The sequence below is a fragment of the Crotalus tigris genome, unplaced genomic scaffold (assembly GCF_016545835.1).
Source record: "Crotalus tigris isolate CLP2741 ecotype Arizona unplaced genomic scaffold, ASM1654583v1 scf7180000023769.33618, whole genome shotgun sequence".
Lineage (NCBI taxonomy): Eukaryota > Metazoa > Chordata > Lepidosauria > Squamata > Viperidae > Crotalus > Crotalus tigris.
In genome coordinates, this window is record NW_024100172.1 from 3,003 (window position 1) to 24,047 (window position 21,045).

Genomic DNA, 21,045 nt, shown 5'->3' on the forward strand with positions numbered 1-21,045 from the left:
AAAAGGGATGAGACGTGAGAAGCTGCAACTAAGGGCTTTTACTATTTTGTTCGCCGTCCATCTAACTTTGTAGACCTTCGTCCAAAACAAGTCAGGGTTAGGAAGGGTAGGAGATTCCTTCCTTTCCTCTCCAGGTAAGAGAACGGAAAAGCAGGTCTCTCTGGGGGCAGCAGGAGACCCGGGTCTTTGCAGAGTCCGGCTTGCAATGTTGCTAACTTCCCCCAGTCACAGCTGCATGGACTGATGTAGCGGCCAGGAGGAAGGGTGGGGACGCCTGCCGGCTGAAAGCTTCAGCCTTTTGGGAAGAGGCAGTGGAGAAAGGAGGTCACGCTCCCTGGATTTCCAGCCTAGAGCCTCCGCCGGATGGGTGACCCCCCCCTTCCTGTGGCTGTTAAGAAGGAACTGGGGGGGGGAAACAGGTAAGTTTCCCCCTTTTTTTGCCACTTTCAGTGAGGTTAAGGCTTTTCCTTTTAAAGAGACAGGGATGGACATGGAGTAAGGTTGGGAGCCCAGTAAAAACCCCAAGAGGAAGCGGGAAACAGGGTGGGAGGTTGCGATGGCCACCGCTCCTCTCAATATTGCAGTTTTTGTGGGAAATAGCGCGAGGGACAGCCTTCCCACTAGCAGAGCTTGTCAGTTCTTTGCTTCATTCTTTGCTCTAACCAAGAATAAAATAAACTCCAAATTGGATAGCAGTCCGTATGTTCTTTGTACGACTCGTACAATATTAATATTAGGCCATCCTAGGCTTTCTTAACTAGGTTTAAGAATTTATTTTATTCTAGGTTAGAGCAAAGAATGAAGGATTAGGAATTGAACATCTGTGAGCTTAGCAAACTTTTGAAGCAGATTTCTTCTTCCGCGCCTGCGTTGCAGCAAACGGGCCTCCCCTGGCCCTATTAATAAGGTGTTAATACCGTTAATAAAGATAGAGAATACAGTCATTTTAAAAGGCCATTAAAAAGGTTTATTTCTTTTGTTGTTGTTGTTGTTCATTGCGAAGTCGTGTCCGACCCATCGCGGCACCATGGACAATGTTCCTCCAGGTCTTCCTGTCCTCTACCATCTTCTGGAGTCCATTTAAGTTCACACCTACTGCTTGAGTGATTCCATCCAACCACCTCGTTCACTGTCGTCCCCTTCTTCTATTGCCCTCAATCTTTCCCAGCATTAGGCGCTTCTCCAGTGAGTCCTTCCTTCTCATTAGATGTCCAAAGTATTTGAGTTTCAACGTCAGGATCTGGCCTTCTAAAGAGCAGTCGGGGTTGATCTCTTCTAGGACTGACCGGTTTGAACGCCTTGCAGTCCAAGGGACTCGCAGGAGTATTCTCCAGCACCATAGTCCAAAGGCCTCCATTCTTTGGCGCTCAGCCTTTCTTATGGTCCAACTTTCACAGCCATACATTGCAACTGGGCAAACCATGGCCTGGACTATACGCACTTTTGTTGGCAGGGTGATGTCTCTGCTTTTTAGTACGCTTTCTAGATGTGCCATAGCTTTCCTTCCCAGGAGCAAGCGTCTTTTAATTTCTTGGCTGCAGTCCCCATCTGAGGTGATCTTGGAGCCCAGAAAAATAAAATCTGTCACCACCTCCAGTTCTTCCCCATCTCTTTGCCAGGAATTGAGTGGGCCGGATGCCATGATTTTGGTTTTCTTAATGTTGAGTTTCAAGCCAACTTTTGCACTCTCTTTCTTCACCCGCATCAAGAGGCTCCTTAGTTCCTCTTCACTTTCTGCCCTGAGAGTGGCATCATCTGCATATCTTAGGTTGTTGATATTTCTCCCGGCAATCTTAATTCCAACTGTTGTTTCATCTAGCCCTGTCTTTCTCATGATGTGCTCTGCATATAAGTTGGGGGCCTGTGAGAAGCCAATGATTATCATGGTGACTATAAAACCTTGAAACTGAATCCAACCCTGGAAAAGGCAAACTGAAGTTGTCCAAGTCACCAGCCTGGGAAGGACCTGTGCTGACTTGGAGATGAGGTAGAGCATGTTTGTCAGCCTCGGCAACTACCCTGTGGACTTCAACTTCCAGAACGTGGTGGAGAAGCACATTTAAAATTAAAAAAAATAAAAGCACTCCAAGCTGGAGACTAGGAGACTCTGAATTCTCGTCCTGCCTTAGGCATGAAAGCCGGCTGGGTGAGTCTGGGCCACTTAAATTTCAGTTAAATGTTCAGACAAAAATGCCTGACTTTGAGGGGGCAACCTTGGCTCTTTGATGACTGGTGGACTTCAACTCCCAGACTTCCTGAGCCAGCCCTGCTAAGGCACGGAAAACTGGTCAAATCAGATACTGCGGCCAGAACAATAAATAAACCTCTTTAAGATGATTATTCTTGATGATTAAAACCTTATTAATACGAATAAGCACACGATAGGCCTGAACGCGGTTACGATTGGAACCAGGATTTCTTCTGCGCCCGTGTCGCACCGACCGCCCCCCCCCCCCGTCGCCACGTTAATATTAATAATAAGGCGTTAAGAATAAAAATAGAGAAGAATAAGCTTCAAATGCTATTCAAAAGCGTTTATTTCTTTGGGCGGCGGCAGTACCCGTTTTTGACCACAGGAGGGCAGTGTTTCCCGTCCCATAGCGTTAACGTGGAGGCCGTCGTAGGCCACTTGCCCAGGATCGGGACACCGAGAAGCTAAGCCCCAAAACGCAGAGCGTCAGCCAAAGGGTTGCCACTCTATGCTCCTCCGAAAGGGACGGGCCGCTTCCCTCGGCCTTCTGCGCATGTCGGCCGGCTGGTTTTTCACGAGTAATCTGCGAGAGGCCCTCTCTGGACGGCGGGCTTCCCGTCCGTCGGTGTCGGCCGTCCCCCAGGTGCTGCGGTAAACGACTTTCATTCCTTCCGTGTTAATCTTCCCGCCTACTTCCTTTCGCGGCTTTCAGTGACCTCCTCCCCCCCCCCAATATGGCGTCTTCCCCCTCACCACGCGTCCCGCTTCACGATTGTGTCGCATACAGAGAGATCGATAGATGCGGTTGAGAACGAGAGTGAACTTTGATCAGTTGCAGCATGCTTGACATAACACCGTCAGCCACACTACATCAATTATGGTGAGCGAGAGTTGTGGTTGTAGAAGTCATTTAGGAGTGTTTTGCACTGTGAGCTCTGAATATAAACAGTGTTTGAATACAAATCCTGAAACTAATCTTCCAAGGCAGATACACTTAAAATTTTAAACATAAATATATTAAATGGAAATGTAATTATCAAAAAAATATGTTTTTTAGTCAAACTAAAACCACAAGTACTGGTACAGATGTTGAGCAGTCCTTCTTGATCATCCGTCCACTTCCTTTTTTTCCGGGGACCTTCTGGGCAGGGCGGACTCCACGTCCGATCAACGAGGTAAGCCTTGAAAACCCCATTCGAGAGGCTTATTTCCCTCGGCGGCCGCAATACCCGGTCCCATAGCATTTACCATCGAGGCCACCGTAGGCCTTTTCCACGGCCTCAATGCCGCTATCGCTAAGGGAGGGGAAAACAGTGCCCTCCCGTGGCCAAGCCGGGTATAGCAGCCACCGAAAGAAATAAACCTTTGAAAATGGCAAAAGGGCCTCCCGTCGCCCTATTAATATTAAGAAGAGGTTACTAATAAAGACGGGGGGGAAATAAATAGCCTTAAAATCCCATTTAAAAGCTTTATTTTTTCGGCGACCGCAGTACCCGTTTTTGACCACAGGAGGGCACAGTTTTCCGTCCCGTAGCGTGACCACCGACGACGACGTTCCCAGTACGGCCGAGTTCCTGTCCATCCGGCGAATTCGTCCCCAACTTCCTGTCCGTTCGCAGCACGGTCCCCTGCTTTTTAAGCTCCTTTTTAGAGGCGGGGCCGGCGGGACACGCTCCAGGCTTTTTGGCGTCCGGGTCGGGAAGGGGGTTCCGACCCGTCTCGGGGGTCTCCTCGAAGGCTGCCAAGCAAGGCAGCCGTTGAATGGTGTTTTCCCAGCGCCCTGTTTTCCCAGCGCCCGAGTCCCGGGTGTAGAAGAACCAGTCGTATCGCGCTTCCCTGTGTTACCCCTTAAGAGGTTGCTCCTCCTAAAAGTGCACCCCGCTCGCCCCCTTCAAGCAAATCCAGGGGTTTTTATTCAAGAATAGTTTTGTTTGTCCTGCCCTGCTATTTCTTTAAGGAGATCGTACGTATGTAGGTTTGTATTTAGGTTTGATGTTTCTAAACTATATTTCTTAGAGATCCCTATGTATTAACATAGGTGCAGTATCAAATCTCTATTTGAAATTGTGTGCATTTTTATTAAGAAACGATCAATATAAAAATAAATGCAGTTTATTTTGAAAATGTGTATAACCTATCGTTCCCTTCTAGGTTTATCATTTAAAGGATGGATAAAAGGGATGAGACGTGAGAAGCTGCACCTAATGGCTTTTATTATTTTGTTCGCCGTCCATCTAACTTTGTAGACCTTCGTCCAAAACAAGTCAGGGTTAGGCAGGGTAGGAGATTCCTTCCTTTCCTCCCCAGGTTGCCGTAAACAGCCCACCCACCGCCCAGAGGTAAGAGAAAGGAAAAGCAGGTCTCTCTGGGGGCAGCAGGAGACCCGGGTCTTTGCAGAGTCCGGCTTGCAATTTTGCTAACGTCCCCCAGTCACAGCTGCAGGGACTGATGTAGCGGCCAGGAGGAAGGGTGGGGACGCCTGCCGGCTGAAAGCTTCAGCCTTTTGGGAAGAGGCAGTGGAGAAAGGAGGTCACGCTCCCTGGATTTCCAGCCTAGAGCCTCCGCCGGATGGGTGACCCCCCCCCCTTCCTGTGGCTGTTAAGAAGGAACTGGGGGGGGGGAAACAGGTAAGTTTCCCCTTTTTTTTGCCACTTTCAGTGAGGTTAAGGCTTTTCCTTTTAAAGAGACAGGGATGGAAATGGAGTAAGGTTGGGAGCCCAGTAAAAACCCCAAGAGGAAGCGGGAAACAGGGTGGGAGGTTGCGATGGCCACCGCTCCTCTCAATATTGCAGTTTTGGTGGGAAATAGCGCGAGGGACAGCCTTCCCACTAGCAGAGCTTGTCAGTTCTTTGCTTCATTCTTTGCTCTAACCAAGAATAAAATAAACTCCAAATTGGATAGCAGTCCGTATGTTCTTTGTACGACTCGTACAATATTAATATTAGGCCATCCTAGGCTTTCTTAACTAGGTTTAAGAATTTATTTTATTCTCGGTTAGAGCAAAGAATGAAGGATTAGGAATTGAACATCTGTGAGCTTAGCAAACTTTTGAAGCAGATTTCTTCTTCCGCGCCTGCGTTGCAGCAAACGGGCCTCCCCTGGCCCTATTAATAAGGTGTTAATACCGTTAATAAAGATAGAGAATACCGTCATTTTAAAAGGCCATTAAAAAGGTTTATTTCTTTTGTTGTTGTTGTTGTTCATTGCGAAGTCGTGTCCGACCCATCGCGGCCCCATGGACAATGTTCCTCCAGGTCTTCCTGTCCTCTACCATCTTCTGGAGTCCATTTAAGTTCACACCTACTGCTTGAGTGATTCCATCCAACCACCTCGTTCTCTGTCGTCCCCTTCTTCTATTGCCCTCAATCTTTCCCAGCATTAGGCGCTTCTCCAGTGAGTCCTTCCTTCTCATTAGGTGGCCAAAGTATTTGAGTTTCAACTTCAGGATCTGGCCTTCTAAAGAGCAGCCGGGGTTGACCTCTTCTAGGACTGACCGGTTTGAACGCCTTGCAGTCCAAGGGACTCGCAGGAGTCTTCTCCAGCACCATAGTCCAAAGGCCTCCATTCTTTGGCGCTCAGCCTTTCTTATGGTCCAACTTTCACAGCCATACATTGCAACTGGGCAAACCATGGCCTGGACTATACGCACTTTTGTTGGCAGGGTGATGTCTCTGCTTTTTAGTACGCTGTCTAGATTTGCCATAGCTTTCCTTCCCAGGAGCAAGCGTCTTTTAATTTCTTGGCTGCAGTCCCCATCTGAGGTGATCTTGGAGCCCAGAAAAATAAAATCTGTCACTACCTCCATTTCTTCCCCATCTCTTTGCCAGGAATTGAGTGGGCCGGATGCCATGATTTTGGTTTTCTTAATGTTGAGTTTCAAGCCAACTTTTGCACTCTCTTTCTTCACCCGCATCAAGAGGCTCCTTAGTTCCTCTTCACTTTCTGCCCTTAGAGTGGCATCATCTGCATATCTTAGGTTGTTGATATTTCTCCCGGCAATCTTAATTCCAACTGTTGTTTCATCTAGCCCTGTCTTTCTCATGATGTGCTCTGCATATAAGTTGGGGGCCTGTGAGAAGCCCATGATTATCATGGTGACTATAAAACCTTGAAACTGAATCCAACCCTGGAAAAGGCAAACTGAAGTTGTCCAAGTCACCAGCCTGGGAAGGACCTGTGCTGACTTGGAGATGAGGTAGAGCATGTTTGTCAGCCTCGGCAACTACCCTGTGGACTTCAACTTCCAGAACGTGGTGGAGAAGCAAATTTAAAATTAAAAAAAATAAAAGCACTCCAAGCTGGAGACTAGGAGACTCTGAATTCTCGTCCTGCCTTAGGCATGAAAGCCGGCTGGGTGAGTCTGGGCCACTTAAATTTCAGTTAAATGTTCAGACAAAAATGCCTGACTTTGAGGGGGCAACCTTGGCTCTTTGATGACTGGTGGACTTCAACTCCCAGACTTCCTGAGCCAGCCCTGCTAAGGCACGGAAAACTGGTCAAATCAGATACTGCGGCCAGAAAAATAAATAAACCTCTTTAAGATGATTATTCTTGATGATTAAAACCTTATTAATACGAATAAGCCACGATAGGCCTTAACTCGGTTTAAGATTGGAACCAGGATTTCTTCTGCGCCCGTGTCGCACCGACCGGGCCCCCCCGTCGCCACGTTAATATTAATAATAAGGCGTTAAGAATAAAAATAGAGAAGAATAAGCTTCAAATGCTATTCAAAAGCGTTTATTTCTTTGGGCGGCGGCAGTACCCGTTTTTGACCACAGGAGGGCAGTGTTTCCCGTCCCATAGCGTTAACGGGGAGGCCGTCGTAGGCCACTTGCCCAGGATCGGGACACCGAGAAGCTAAGCCCCAAAGCGCAGAGCGTCAGCCAAAGGGTCGCCACTCTATGCTCCTCCGAAAGGGACGGGCCGCTTCCCTCGGCCTTCTGCGCATGTCGGCCGGCTGGTTCTTGACGAGTAATCTGCGAGAGGCCCTCTCTGGACGGCGGGCTTCCTGTCCGTCGGTGTCGGCCGTCCCCCAGGTGCTGCGGTAAACGACTTCCGTCCCTTTCGTTGTTAATCTTCCCCCCCTACTTCCTTTCGGGTAGACCTCCTCAATATGGCCGTCTTCCTGTCCGCTCAAATTCGCCGTCCCCCGGGGTCTTTGACATGCGACCTTCCCAATATGGCCGCCTTCCGGTCCGTCCTTCTTGATCATCCTTCCACTTCCTTTTTTTCCGGGGACCTTCTGGGCAGGGCGGACTCCACGTCCGATCAACGAGGTAAGCCTTGAAAACCCCATTCGAGAGGCTTATTTCCCTCGGCGGCCGCAATACCCGGTCCCATAGCATTTACCATCGAGGCCACCGTAGGCCTTTTCCACGGCCTCAATGCCGCTATCGCTAAGGGAGGGGAAAACAGTGCCCTCCCGTGGCCAAGCCGGGTATAGCAGCCACCGAAAGAAATAAACCTTTGAAAATGGCAAAAGGGCCTCCCGTCGCCCTATTAATATTAAGAAGAGGTTACTAATAAAGACGGGGGGGAAATAAATAGCCTTAAAATCCCATTTAAAAGCTTTATTTTTTTCGGCGACCGCAGTACCCGTTTTTGACCACAGGAGGGCACAGTTTTCCGTCCCGTAGCGTGACCACCGACGACGACGTTCCCAGTACGGCCGAGTTCCTGTCCATCCGGCGAATTCGTCCCCAACTTCCTGTCCGTTCGCAGCACGGTCCCCTGCTTTTTAAGCTCCTTTTTAGAGGCGGGGCCGGCGGGACACGCTCCAGGCTTTTTGGCGTCCGGGTCGGGAAGGGGGTTCCGACCCGTCTCGGGGGTCTCCTCGAAGGCTGCCAAGCAAGGCAGCCGTTGAATGGTGTTTTCCCAGCGCCCGAGTCCCGGGTGTAGAAGAACCAGTCGTATCGCGCTTCCCTGTGTTACCCCTTAAGAGGTTGCTCCTCCTGAAAGTGCACCCCGCTCGCCCCCTTCAAGCAAATCCAGGTGTTTTTATTCAAGAATAGTTTTGTTTGTCCCGCCCTGCTATTTCTTTAAGGAGATCGTACGTATGTAGGTTTGTATTTAGGTTTGATGTTTCTAAACTATATTTCTTAGAGATCCCTATGTATTAACATAGGTGCAGTATCAAATCTCTATTTGAAATTGTGTGCATTTTTATTAAGAAACGATCAATATAAAAATAAATGCAGTTTATTTTGAAAATGTGTATAACCTATCGTTCCCTTCTAGGTTTATCATTTAAAGGATGGATAAAAGGGATGAGACGTGAGAAGCTGCAACTAATGGCTTTTACTATTTTGTTCGCCGTCCATCTAACTTTGTAGACCTTCGTCCAAAACAAGTCAGGGTTAGGAAGGGTAGGAGATTCCTTCCTTTCCTCTCCAGGTAAGAGAACGGAAAAGCAGGTCTCTCTGGGGGCAGCAGGAGACCCGGGTCTTTGCAGAGTCCGGCTTGCAATTTTGCTAACTTCCCCCAGTCACAGCTGCATGGACTGATGTAGCGGCCAGGAGGAAGGGTGGGGACGCCTGCCGGCTGAAAGCTTCAGCCTTTTGGGAAGAGGCAGTGGAGAAAGGAGGTCACGCTCCCTGGATTTCCAGCCTAGAGCCTCCGCCGGATGGGTGACCCCCCCCCTTCCTGTGGCTGTTAAGAAGGAACTGGGGGGGGGGAAACAGGTAAGTTTCCCCTTTTTTTGCCACTTTCAGTGAGGTTAAGGCTTTTCCTTTTAAAGAGACAGGGATGGAAATGGAGTAAGGTTGGGAGCCCAGTAAAAACCCCAAGAGGAAGCGGGAAACAGGGTGGGAGGTTGCGATGGCCACCGCTCCTCTCAATATTGCAGTTTTGGTGGGAAATAGCGCGAGGGACAGCCTTCCCACTAGCAGAGCTTGTCAGTTCTTTGCTTCATTCTTTGCTCTAACCAAGAATAAAATAAACTCCAAATTGGATAGCAGTCCGTATGTTCTTTGTACGACTCGTACAATATTAATATTAGGCCATCCTAGGCTTTCTTAACTAGGTTTAAGAATTTATTTTATTCTCGGTTAGAGCAAAGAATGAAGGATTAGGAATTGAACATCTGTGAGCTTAGCAAACTTTTGAAGCAGATTTCTTCTTCCGCGCCTGCGTTGCAGCAAACGGGCCTCCCCTGGCCCTATTAATAAGGTGTTAATACCGTTAATAAAGATAGAGAATACCGTCATTTTAAAAGGCCATTAAAAAGGTTTATTTCTTTTGTTGTTGTTGTTGTTCATTGCGAAGTCGTGTCCGACCCATCGCGGCCCCATGGACAATGTTCCTCCAGGTCTTCCTGTCCTCTACCATCTTCTGGAGTCCATTTAAGTTCACACCTACTGCTTGAGTGATTCCATCCAACCACCTCGTTCTCTGTCGTCCCCTTCTTCTATTGCCCTCAATCTTTCCCAGCATTAGGCGCTTCTCCAGTGAGTCCTTCCTTCTCATTAGGTGGCCAAAGTATTTGAGTTTCAACTTCAGGATCTGGCCTTCTAAAGAGCAGCCGGGGTTGACCTCTTCTAGGACTGACCGGTTTGAACGCCTTGCAGTCCAAGGGACTCGCAGGAGTCTTCTCCAGCACCATAGTCCAAAGGCCTCCATTCTTTGGCGCTCAGCCTTTCTTATGGTCCAACTTTCACAGCCATACATTGCAACTGGGCAAACCATGGCCTGGACTGTACGCACTTTTGTTGGCAGGGTGATGTCTCTGCTTTTTAGTACGCTTTCTAGATTTGCCATAGCTTTCCTTCCCAGGAGCAAGCGTCTTTTAATTTCTTGGCTGCAGTCCCCATCTGAGGTGATCTTGGAGCCCAGAAAAATAAAATCTGTCACCACCTCCATTTCTTCCCCATCTCTTTGCCAGGAATTGAGTGGGCCGGATGCCATGATTTTGGTTTTCTTAATGTTGAGTTTCAAGCCAACTTTTGCACTCTCTTTCTTCACCCGCATCAAGAGGCTCCTTAGTTCCTCTTCACTTTCTGCCCTTAGAGTGGCATCATCTGCATATCTTAGGTTGTTGATATTTCTCCCGGCAATCTTAATTCCAACTGTTGTTTCATCTAGCCCTGTCTTTCTCATGATGTGCTCTGCATATAAGTTGGGGGCCTGTGAGAAGCCCATGATTATCATGGTGACTATAAAACCTTGAAACTGAATCCAACCCTGGAAAAGGCAAACTGAAGTTGTCCAAGTCACCAGCCTGGGAAGGACCTGTGCTGACTTGGAGATGAGGTAGAGCATGTTTGTCAGCCTCGGCAACTACCCTGTGGACTTCAACTTCCAGAACGTGGTGGGGAAGCAAATTTAAAATTAAAAAAAATAAAAGCACTCCAAGCTGGAGACTAGGAGACTCTGAATTCTCGTCCTGCCTTAGGCATGAAAGCCGGCTGGGTGAGTCTGGGCCACTTAAATTTCAGTTAAATGTTCAGACAAAAATGCCTGACTTTGAGGGGGCAACCTTGGCTCTTTGATGACTGGTGGACTTCAACTCCCAGACTTCCTGAGCCAGCCCTGCTAAGGCACGGAAAACTGGTCAAATCAGATACTGCGGCCAGAAAAATAAATAAACCTCTTTAAGATGATTATTCTTGATGATTAAAACCTTATTAATACGAATAAGCCACGATAGGCCTTAACTCGGTTTAAGATTGGAACCAGGATTTCTTCTGCGCCCGTGTCGCACCGACCGGGCCCCCCCGTCGCCACGTTAATATTAATAATAAGGCGTTAAGAATAAAAATAGAGAAGAATAAGCTTCAAATGCTATTCAAAAGCGTTTATTTCTTTGGGCGGCGGCAGTACCCGTTTTTGACCACAGGAGGGCAGTGTTTCCCGTCCCATAGCGTTAACGGGGAGGCCGTCGTAGGCCACTTGCCCAGGATCGGGACACCGAGAAGCTAAGCCCCAAAGCGCAGAGCGTCAGCCAAAGGGTCGCCACTCTATGCTCCTCCGAAAGGGACGGGCCGCTTCCCTCGGCCTTCTGCGCATGTCGGCCGGCTGGTTCTTGACGAGTAATCTGCGAGAGGCCTTCTCTGGACGGCGGGCTTCCTGTCCGTCGGTGTCGGCCGTCCCCCGGGTGCTGCGGTAAACGACTTCCGTCCCTTTCGTTGTTAATCTTCCCCCCCTACTTCCTTTCGGGTAGACCTCCTCAATATGGCCGTCTTCCTGTCCGCTCAAGTTCGCCGTCCCCCGGGGTCTTTGACATGCGACCTTCCCAATATGGCCGCCTTCCGGTCCGTCCTTCTTGATCATCCTTCCACTTCCTTTTTTTCCGGGGACCTTCTGGGCAGGGCGGACTCCACGTCCGATCAACGAGGTAAGCCTTGAAAACCCCATTCGAGAGGCTTATTTCCCTCGGCGGCCGCAATACCCGGTCCCATAGCATTTACCATCGAGGCCACCGTAGGCCTTTTCCACGGCCTCAATGCCGCTATCGCTAAGGGAGGGGAAAACAGTGCCCTCCCGTGGCCAAGCCGGGTATAGCAGCCACCGAAAGAAATAAACCTTTGAAAATGGCAAAAGGGCCTCCCGTCGCCCTATTAATATTAAGAAGAGGTTACTAATAAAGACGGGGGGGAAATAAATAGCCTTAAAATCCCATTTAAAAGCTTTATTTTTTTCGGCGACCGCAGTACCCGTTTTTGACCACAGGAGGGCACAGTTTTCCGTCCCGTAGCGTGACCACCGACGACGACGTTCCCAGTACGGCCGAGTTCCTGTCCATCCGGCGAATTCGTCCCCAACTTCCTGTCCGTTCGCAGCACGGTCCCCTGCTTTTTAAGCTCCTTTTTAGAGGCGGGGCCGGCGGGACACGCTCCAGGCTTTTTGGCGTCCGGGTCGGGAAGGGGGTTCCGACCCGTCTCGGGGGTCTCCTCGAAGGCTGCCAAGCAAGGCAGCCGTTGAATGGTGTTTTCCCAGCGCCCGAGTCCCGGGTGTAGAAGAACCAGTCGTATCGCGCTTCCCTGTGTTACCCCTTAAGAGGTTGCTCCTCCTGAAAGTGCACCCCGCTCGCCCCCTTCAAGCAAATCCAGGTGTTTTTATTCAAGAATAGTTTTGTTTGTCCTGCCCTGCTATTTTTTTAAGGAGATCGTAGGTATGTAGGTTTGTATTTAGGCTTAATGTTTCTAAACTATATTTCTTAGAGATCCCTATGTATTAATATAGGTGCAACATCAAATCTCTATTTGAAATTGTGTGCATTTTTATTAAGAAACGATCAATATAAAAATAAATGCAGTTTATTTTGAAAATGTGTATATCGTTCTATCGTTCCCTTCTAGGTTTATCATTTAAAGGAGGGGTAAAAGGGATGAGACGTGAGAAGCTGCAACTAATGGCTTTTATTATTTTGTTCCCCGTCCATCTAACTTTGTAGACCTTCGTCCGAAACAAGTCAGGCTTAGGAAGGGTAGGAGATTCCTTCCTTTCCTCTCCAGGTTGCCGTAAACAGCCCAGCCACCGCCCAGAGGTAAGAGAAAGGAAAAGCAGGTCTCTCTGGGGGCAGCAGGAGACCCGGGTCTTTGCAGAGTCCGGCTTGCAATTTTGCTAACTTTCCCCCAGTCACAGCTGCATCGACTGATGTAGCGGCCAGGAGGAAGGGTGGGGACGCCTGCCGGCTGAAAGCTTCGGCCTTTTTGGAAAAGGCAGTGGAGAAAGGAGGTCACGCTCCCTGGATTTCCAGCCTAGAGCCTCTGCCCGACGGGTGACCCCCCACCCCTTGCTGTGGCTGTTAAGAAGGAACTGGGGGGGGGGAAACAGGTAAGTTTCCCCTTTTTTTTGCCACTTTCAGTGGGGTTAAGGCTTTTCCTTTTAAAGAGACAGGGATGGAAATGGAGTAAGGTTGGGAGCCCAGTAAAAACCCCAAGAGGAAGCGGGAAACAGGATGGGAGGTTGCGATGGCCACCGCTCCTCTCAATATTGCAGTTTTGGTGGGAAATAGAGGGAGGAAGCTCTCCAAGGGCCTTCCCACTAGCAGAGCTTGGCAGTTCTTTGCTTCATTCTTTGCTCTAACCAAGAATAAAATAAACTCCAAATTGGATAGCAGTCCGTATGTTCTTTGTACGACTCGTACAATATTAATATTATTAATATTAGGCCATCCTAGGCTTTCTTAACTAGGTTTAAGAATTTATTTTATTCTCGGTTAGAGCAAAGAACGAAGGATTAGGAATTGAACATCTATGAGCTTAGCAAACTTTTGAAGCAGATTTCTTCTTCCGCGCCTGCGTTGCAGCAAACGGGCCTCCCCTGGCCCTATCAATAAGGTGTTAATACCGTTAATAAAGATAGAGAATACCGTCATTTTAAAATGCCATTAAAAAGGTTTATTTCTTTTGTTGTTGTCGTTAATTGCGAAGTCGTGTCCGACCCATCGCGACCCCGTGGACAATGTTCCTCCAGGTCTTCCTGTCCTCTACCATCTTCTGGAGTCCATTTAAGTTCACACCTACTGCTTGAGTGATTCCATCCAACCACCTCGTCCTCTGTCGTCCCCTTCTTCTATTGCCCTCAATCTTCCCCAGCATTAGGCGCTTCTCCAGTGAGTCCTTCCTTCTCATTAGGTGGCCAAAGTATTTGAGTTTCAACTTCAGGATCTGGCCTTCTAAAGAGCAGTCGGGGTTGACCTCTTCTAGGACTGACCGGTTTGAACGCCTTGCAGTCCAAGGGACTCGCAAGAGTCTTCTCCAGCACCATAGTCCAAAGGCCTCCATTCTTTGGCGCTCAGCCTTTCTTATGGTCCAACTTTCACAGCCATACATTGCAACTGGGCAAACCATGGCCTGGACTATACGCACTTTTGTTGGCAGGGTGATGTCTCTGCTTTTTAGTAATGCTGTCTAGATTTGCCATAGCTTTCCTCCCCAGGAGCAAGCGTCTTTTAATTTCTTGGCTGCAGTCCCCATCTGAGGTGATCTTGGAGCCCAGAAAAATAAAATCTGTCACTACCTCCATTTCTTCCCCATCTCTTTGCCAGGAATTGAGTGGGCCGGATGCCATGATTTTGGTTTTCTTAATGTTGAGTTTCAAGCCAACTTTTGCACTCTCTTTCTTCACCCGCATCAAGAGGCTCCTTAGTTCCTCTTCACTTTCTGCCCTTAGAGTGGTATCATCTGCATATCTTAGGTTGTTGAGATTTCTCCCGGCAATCTTAATTCCAACTTTTGTTTCATCTAGCCCTGTCTTTCTCATGATGTGCTCTGCATATAAGTTAAATAGGCAGGGCGACAGCATACAGCCTTGCCGGACTCCTTTTCCAATTTTGAGCCCATCCGTGGTTCCGTGTCCAGTTCTCACTGTTGCTTCTTGAGCCGCATATAGGTTTCTCAAGAGACAAATAAGACGGTCTGGTATTCCCATCTCTTTAAGAACTTGCCACAATTTGTTGTGATCCACACAATGAAAGGCTTTAGCGTAGTCAATGAAGCAGAAGTAGATGTTTTTCTGGAACTCCCTAGCTTTCTCCATGATCCAGTCGTGTCGCACTTCCCTGTGTTACACCTTAAGAGGTTGCTCCTAAAAGTGCACCCCGCTCGCCCCTTTCAAGCAAACCCAGATGTTTTTATTCAAGAATAGTTTTGTTTGTCCTGCCCTTCCTTTTCTTTAAGGAGATCGTACGTATGTAGGTTTGTATTTAGGTTTGGTGTTTCTAAACTATATTTCTTAGAGATACCTATGTATCAATAGAAGCGCAATATCAAATATCTATTTGAAATATTGTGTATTTTTATTAGGGAAGATCAATATAAAAATAAATGTAGTTTATTTTGAAAAAGTATATAACCTATCGTTCCCTTCTAGGTTTATCATTTAAAGGAGGGGTAAAAGGGATGAGACGTGAGACGTTGCAACTAATGGCGTTTATTAATTTGTTCGCCGTCCATCTAACTTTGTAGACCTTCGTCTATTAATAAGGTGTTAATACCGTTAATAAAGATAGAGAATACGGTCATTTTAAAATGCCATTAAAAAGGTTTATTTCTTTGGGTGGCCGCAATACCCATTTTTGACCCCGGGAGGGCACAGTTTTCTGTCCCATAGCTTTGGCTTGGAGTCCATCCTAGGATGGCCTCCACCCTATAGCTAAGGCAGGGGTAGGCAACCTTGGCTCTTTGATGACTGGTGGACTTCAACTCCCAGAATTCCTGAGCCAGCCCTGCTAAGGGACGGAAAACTGGTCAAATCAGATACTGCGGCCAGAAAAATAAATAAACCTCTTTAAGATGATTATTCTTGATTATTAAAACTTATTAATATGAATAAGCCACGATAGGCCTTAACTCGGTTTAAGATTGGAACCAGGATTTCTTCTGCGCCCGTGTCGCACCGACCGGGCCCCCCGTCGCCACGTTAATATTAATAATAAGGCGTTAAGAATAAAAATAGAGAAGAATAAGCTTCAAATGCTATTCAAAAGCATTTATTTCTTTGGGCGGCAGCAGTACCCGTTTTTGACCACAGGAGGGCAGTGTTTCCCGTCCCATAGCGTTACCAGGGAGGCCGTCGTAGGCCACTTGCCCAGGATCGGGACACCGAGAAGCTAAGCCCCAAAGCGCAGAGCGTCAGCCAAAGGATCGCCACTCTATGCTCCTCCGAAAGGGACGGGCCGCTTCCCTCGGCCTCCTGCGCATGTCGGCCGGCTGCTTCTTGACGAGTAATCTGCGAGAGGCCCTCTCTGGACGGCGGGCTTCCTGTCCGTCGGCGTCGGCCGTCCCCCAGGTGCTGCGGTAAACGACTTCCGTCCCTTCGTTCTCAATGTTCCCCCCCTTCCTTTCCGGTAGACCTCCTCAATATGTCCGACTTCCTGTCCGCTCAATTTCGCCGTCCTCCAGGGGCTTTGAAACGCGACCTTTCCAATATGGCCGACGTCCGGTCCGTCCTTCTTAATCGTCCTTCCACTTCCTTTTCTTCCGGGGACCTTCTGGGCAGGGCGGACTCCACGTCCGATCAACGAGGTAAGCCTTGAAAACCCCGTTCAAAAGGCTTATTTCCCTCGGCGGCCGCAATACCCGTCCCATAGCATTTACCATCGAGGCCACCGTAGGCCTTTTCCACGGCCTCAATGCCGCTCTCGCTAAGGGAGGGAAAACAGTGCCCTCCCGTGGCCTAGCCGGGTATAGCAGCCACCGAAAGAAATAAACCTTTGAAAATGGCAAAAGGGCCTCCCGTCGCCCTATTAATCTTAACAAGAGGTTACTAATAAAGACGGGGGAAAAATAAATAGCCTTGAAATCCCATTTAAAAGCTTTATTTTTTTCGGCGACCGCAGTACCCGGTTTTGACCACAGGAGGGCACAGTTTTCCGTCCCGTAGCATGACCACCGACGACGACGTTCCCAGTACGGCCGAGTTCCTGTCCTTACCCCGAGGCCGTCCCCAACTTCCTGTCCGTTCCCTGCTTTTTCCCGTGCTCTTTTCTGCACTACGTTGACGGAGCGCACGTCTACCGGCGAGGCCTCAGGAAGGAAAAAAGGAAGCCTGCTACTGCCTCAGGTGAGCCGAGCCATCCCCGCATTTCCTGATTCCAGAAAGATACCGGCTTTCTCTGTTACCTAGTTAGCGGGGGATCCCCACCTTCCCCCTCCCCCGCCTCCTCCCCGGCCACTCGTTTGGTCCTCTCCCCTAAGATGTCCGCCTGGCCGAGTCCGGCTTGCAATTTTGCTAACTTCCCCCAGTCACAGCTGCATCGACTGATGTAGCGGCCAGGAGGAAGGGTGGGGAGGAAGGGTGGGGACGCCTGCCGGATGAAAGCTTCAGCCTTTTTGGAAAAGGCAGTGGAGAAAGGAGGTCACGCTCCCTCTGCCAAATGGGTGACCCCCCCCCTTTCTGTGGCTGTTAAGAAGGAACTGGGGGAAAACAGATAAGTTGTTCTTGAGGATTTTTCCCCCCCTTTTTTGCCAGCTTCAGTGAGATTAAGGCTTTTCCTTTTAAAAAGACGGGGATGGAACTGGAGGAAGGTTGGGAGCCCAGTAAAAACCGCAAGAGGCAGTGGGAAACACGGTGGGAGGTTGCGATTACCCCCGCTCCTCTAAATATTGCAGTTTTGGTGGGAAATAGCAGGAGGTAGGATTCCTCTCTTAGGAAAGCTCAGGTCTTTCAGATACCTTGCTGGTCCCCACACACCCCATTTAATCCATTTTCTTGCTGCAGAGAGAGATTCTGTTAAGTTCTAGCTGGAACTCCACGTCTCTTATTCTGTTGGTAGCTGCTTTGCTTAGGTTGGGTGTAGCCTAGGGATATTTAAAAACAGTGAGGAAAGTCCACAGGAGGCCCCCTTATGCTCCCATCGCCTGTTTCCTGGGAGAGGGGAAGTTATTTATTGAGACTAAAGCGGTCAAGCCCTCTGGGAAGAATTGAGTCCTACGGTTAAAGAAGGAATAGCAGTCACAAAAGGAAATAAATCCTTTTAATATGATTTTAAGATTATTATTATTTATCTATTGAAGTTATTGAATGGTATTAAGCGTCAAAAAACAGTGCCATCCTGTGATTGAAGCAGGTAGAGGAGCCATTAAAAAACTTTTCAATAGAGGAGAATAAATAAAGGTCAAAAGTGAAAATATGTCTATAATAATGTATAATAATATGAATTATTCTTAGTAAGAAGTAGAACATGTAGGAAGAAAAATGTAAATAAGAAATAATGGGGCTATAAGGACAAATATTCTAAAGAAGAATAAGGGGGAAATGTAAATATTAGATTACCGTTACGTAATTGCTGTAAAAAAAAGGAGTATATATTGTATGTGTATGTGTGTTATATTTTGCTTTGTTCTGTTTTGTTGGTTAAAAATAAAAATTAAAAAAAAACTTTTCAATGGCATTTTAAGGTTATTCTTTATTATTAAAACCTTATTAATATTAATAGGGCATCATAGTCCTCCTTAACTAGATTTAAGGCTTTTGAAGCAGATTTCTTCTTCCGCGCCTGCGTTGCAGCAAACGGGCCTCCCCTGGCCCTATTAATAAGGTGTTAATACTGTTAATAAAGATAGAGAATTTAAAATGCCATTAAAAAGGTTTATTTCTTTTGGTGGCCACAATACCCGTTTTTGACCAGAAGAGGGCACACTTTCCCGTCTCATAGCTTTAGCTTGGAGTCAATGGTAGGCTTTTTTTAATGGCCTCCATCCTATAGCCAAGGGACAGAAAACTCTGTCAAATCAGATACTGCAGCCACAAAAATAAATAAACCTCTTTAATGGCGTTTTAAGATGATGATTATTCTTTATTATTAAAACCTTATTAATATTAATAAGCCACGATAGGCTCATTCCCCTCCCCTACTACACTTGACTTGCAATCACGGTCTACAGGCCATGTGGCAAAGTACCACAAGTGGTACACATACCACTGGTTGAAAAGCCCTGCTCTATAATTATTAATATCAAGGCTTCTAATAATACAGATGCAAAAGAATAACCTCAAAATCCCGACTGTTCTGTTCCCTGAACCTGTCTTGCCCTCTCCGGCTGTAAAACGGGGCCCAGGGCCATTTTACAAATGCAGATGGGGCAACTAAGCCTGAGAAAGAATCCCTGAAATTTATGTTTCCAACATATGAACTGTATCTCTATGTTCCCAATTTGGCCTCTTGTTTTTCTCCCTCTGAAGTGGAAAGGGCACAAAGAGACCCAGCCTCCTAGTCTCTCGTACCGGCATCCAGCCGCCTGCTTAGGGACAGGAAGTCGGCCATGCCGAGAAGGTCGTTCTGAATGGAAGTGGAAGGACGGCCACAGAAACGGACAGGAAGTTGGCCATCCCGGGGAGGTCGGTGTGTAAGACAGTGGAGGACTACTGCGCATGTGTGACTGGAAGTTGGCAGGTAAGGTTGATTTCCTTGTGTGGCTGCTATTCCTGCCTAAGGCTGCGTTCTGATGACTTTGCCCCTAAAATAACAACATAGTCTTTCATATCTTGGGAAAGCCTGACTTTTTTGCCCTCTTTTGGGCAAGGAAAGAGTAGGGCCTCAGGTTTTTAAGAAGAGACTTGACAACCATTTGTCTGAAGTGGTACTATAGGCTTTCCTGCTGGACTACAAGACCTTCCAACTCTATTGTTGTTATTGTTGATCTCCCAAAGCAATTGCTCACTGTATTTTCTTCTACTGTTTAGAAGGAAAAACATAACAGAAAGGAGAAACTATTCTCCTTTTAGCCGTTGTTTTGTGGTTAATTCAGGGTTCGGGGGAAATTTGACCGGCTCCTCTGGTTCAAGCCTGTGCTCCAGCTCAAAATATGGAGTTGTGTTGTTTTGAGAAGGCTGTGCCAATAGCAACTGGGAGGTCTTGTGGCAGGATTTGATTCTCTTCACCCCAAGACCAGCTGGTAAAAGCAGGAAATTAAACCGATCAAGAATTCTGGTGATTTGTTATGATTCCTACAACTCAGTGCTTTTTTCTTAGGCCCTAGGAGTAGGTAACCCAAAACACTCGAAGAGCCACTTGGACCCATTTACAACCGAAAACATCTTTTATGACTCATGGACTTCTACTCCCAGAATTCCTGAGTCAGCATAGCTGGGCTAGCTAGCTCTCTCCTGCCCTTCCTGCTTCCTGCAGAGACGCAGCAAAAGGAGGAGTGCCATCCAGTAAGCTTTTTAGCTCGTCGGAGAACACTGTGAGTCCACTCTCTTTTTTACACACACACACAGAGAGAGAGAGAGAGAGAGAGAGAGAGAGAGAGAGAGAGAGAGAGAGAGAGAGAGGAGGGGGGAAGCACAAGTGCCTCTCTCTCTTCTGCAAATGGCAGAGGAGGCTGGGAGCCGCAGGGGAAGGCTCAAAGAGCCATATGCGGCTACAGAGCCGCAGGTTGCTGACTCCTAGGGGCACTCAGAGTACACCTTTGATAAAGGAATATACATAATAAGCAAACACGTATAAAACTGAGTTTAGTCAAAGCAGCAAAGTCTGCCCTCTTGTGGCCAGTGTGTGCTGTAACGTTTAGCAAAGAAGCCCTGAAGTGGCTTATTTTTATTCTTTCATTTCCTTCCTTTGATGGAAGCTCAAAGCAGCCACAGAAGAGGCTGCTGGGAATACAAAAGATAATTGCAGAAGCTAAAATTTCATTTCTAATAGGGCACTGAGGAGGGCAAAACAGGGAATGCTGCCCTCCTGTAGCCAGGTAAGTCCATGGCATTTTTTCCCCAAGGTACAGCAGAAAAGGTTACTGGATAGATTAAATATAGATTGGGTGTCAAACTCAATTTCACTGAGGCCCGCATCAGCATTGCAGTTGCTTGGGGGGGGGGCTGGGTGGGTGTGGCCAGAGTGGGTGTGGCCTACTGGGTGGGTGTGCATGGAGTGGGTGTGGCCTACTGGGTGGGCGTGCCCAATTCTACACCAGTCGCGTCAAGGGTGCCTGTGGGGGTCTGGGCAGGAATGGGACAGATCTGAGGGTCTCTGGCAGAAGGGGGTGGGACAGGGGCAAGTGCCAAGGCATGGTCCACTGGGGCAAGTACCAAGATGGCCACCACAAAATTGTACATTGGCTCCCAGCCGGCTGGGGCCAAGACAGCGGGCTCCCTCACTGTTTCCAGGATGGCTTCGTGGGCCACATGAAACCACTTTGCGGGCCGTATCCGGCCCCCGGGCGTTGTGTTTGACATGTCTGATATAGATGATTAATAGGTGAGATAGATAATAGATGAGAGAGGGAGAGAGAGAAATCTAAAACATTTGTTATATAAAGCACAAAAAACTTCATTGGAAGTTTATTTTGGTAGACCCCCCAAATCCTTACAAAAGATGATCCTCGGTGATTTCGGCACAGGGCAGGAGCACAAGGTGCCTAATAAGTCCAAGCTCCTGACCGCAGGATTCCAAATATATTCATATTCAT

General features: G+C 47.9%; 1 long non-coding RNA gene across 6 annotated transcripts; it reads left to right on the plus strand.

Annotated features, from left to right (window-relative positions):
- The first annotated feature begins 4,102 nt into the window (after positions 1-4,102).
- On the plus strand, positions 4,103-19,847 carry LOC120298181. Of its 6 annotated transcripts, XR_005553981.1 has the most exons (4): positions 12,953-12,967; positions 15,988-16,161; positions 18,821-19,031; positions 19,611-19,847. It is a non-coding gene; the product is annotated as an uncharacterized LOC120298181 (long non-coding RNA). The 6 variants fall into 6 exon arrangements; XR_005553983.1 differs by lacking the exons at positions 12,953-12,967; positions 15,988-16,161 and adding an exon at positions 4,103-4,166; XR_005553984.1 differs by lacking the exons at positions 12,953-12,967; positions 15,988-16,161 and adding an exon at positions 4,495-4,530.
- Positions 19,848-21,045: the final 1,198 nt, after the last annotated feature.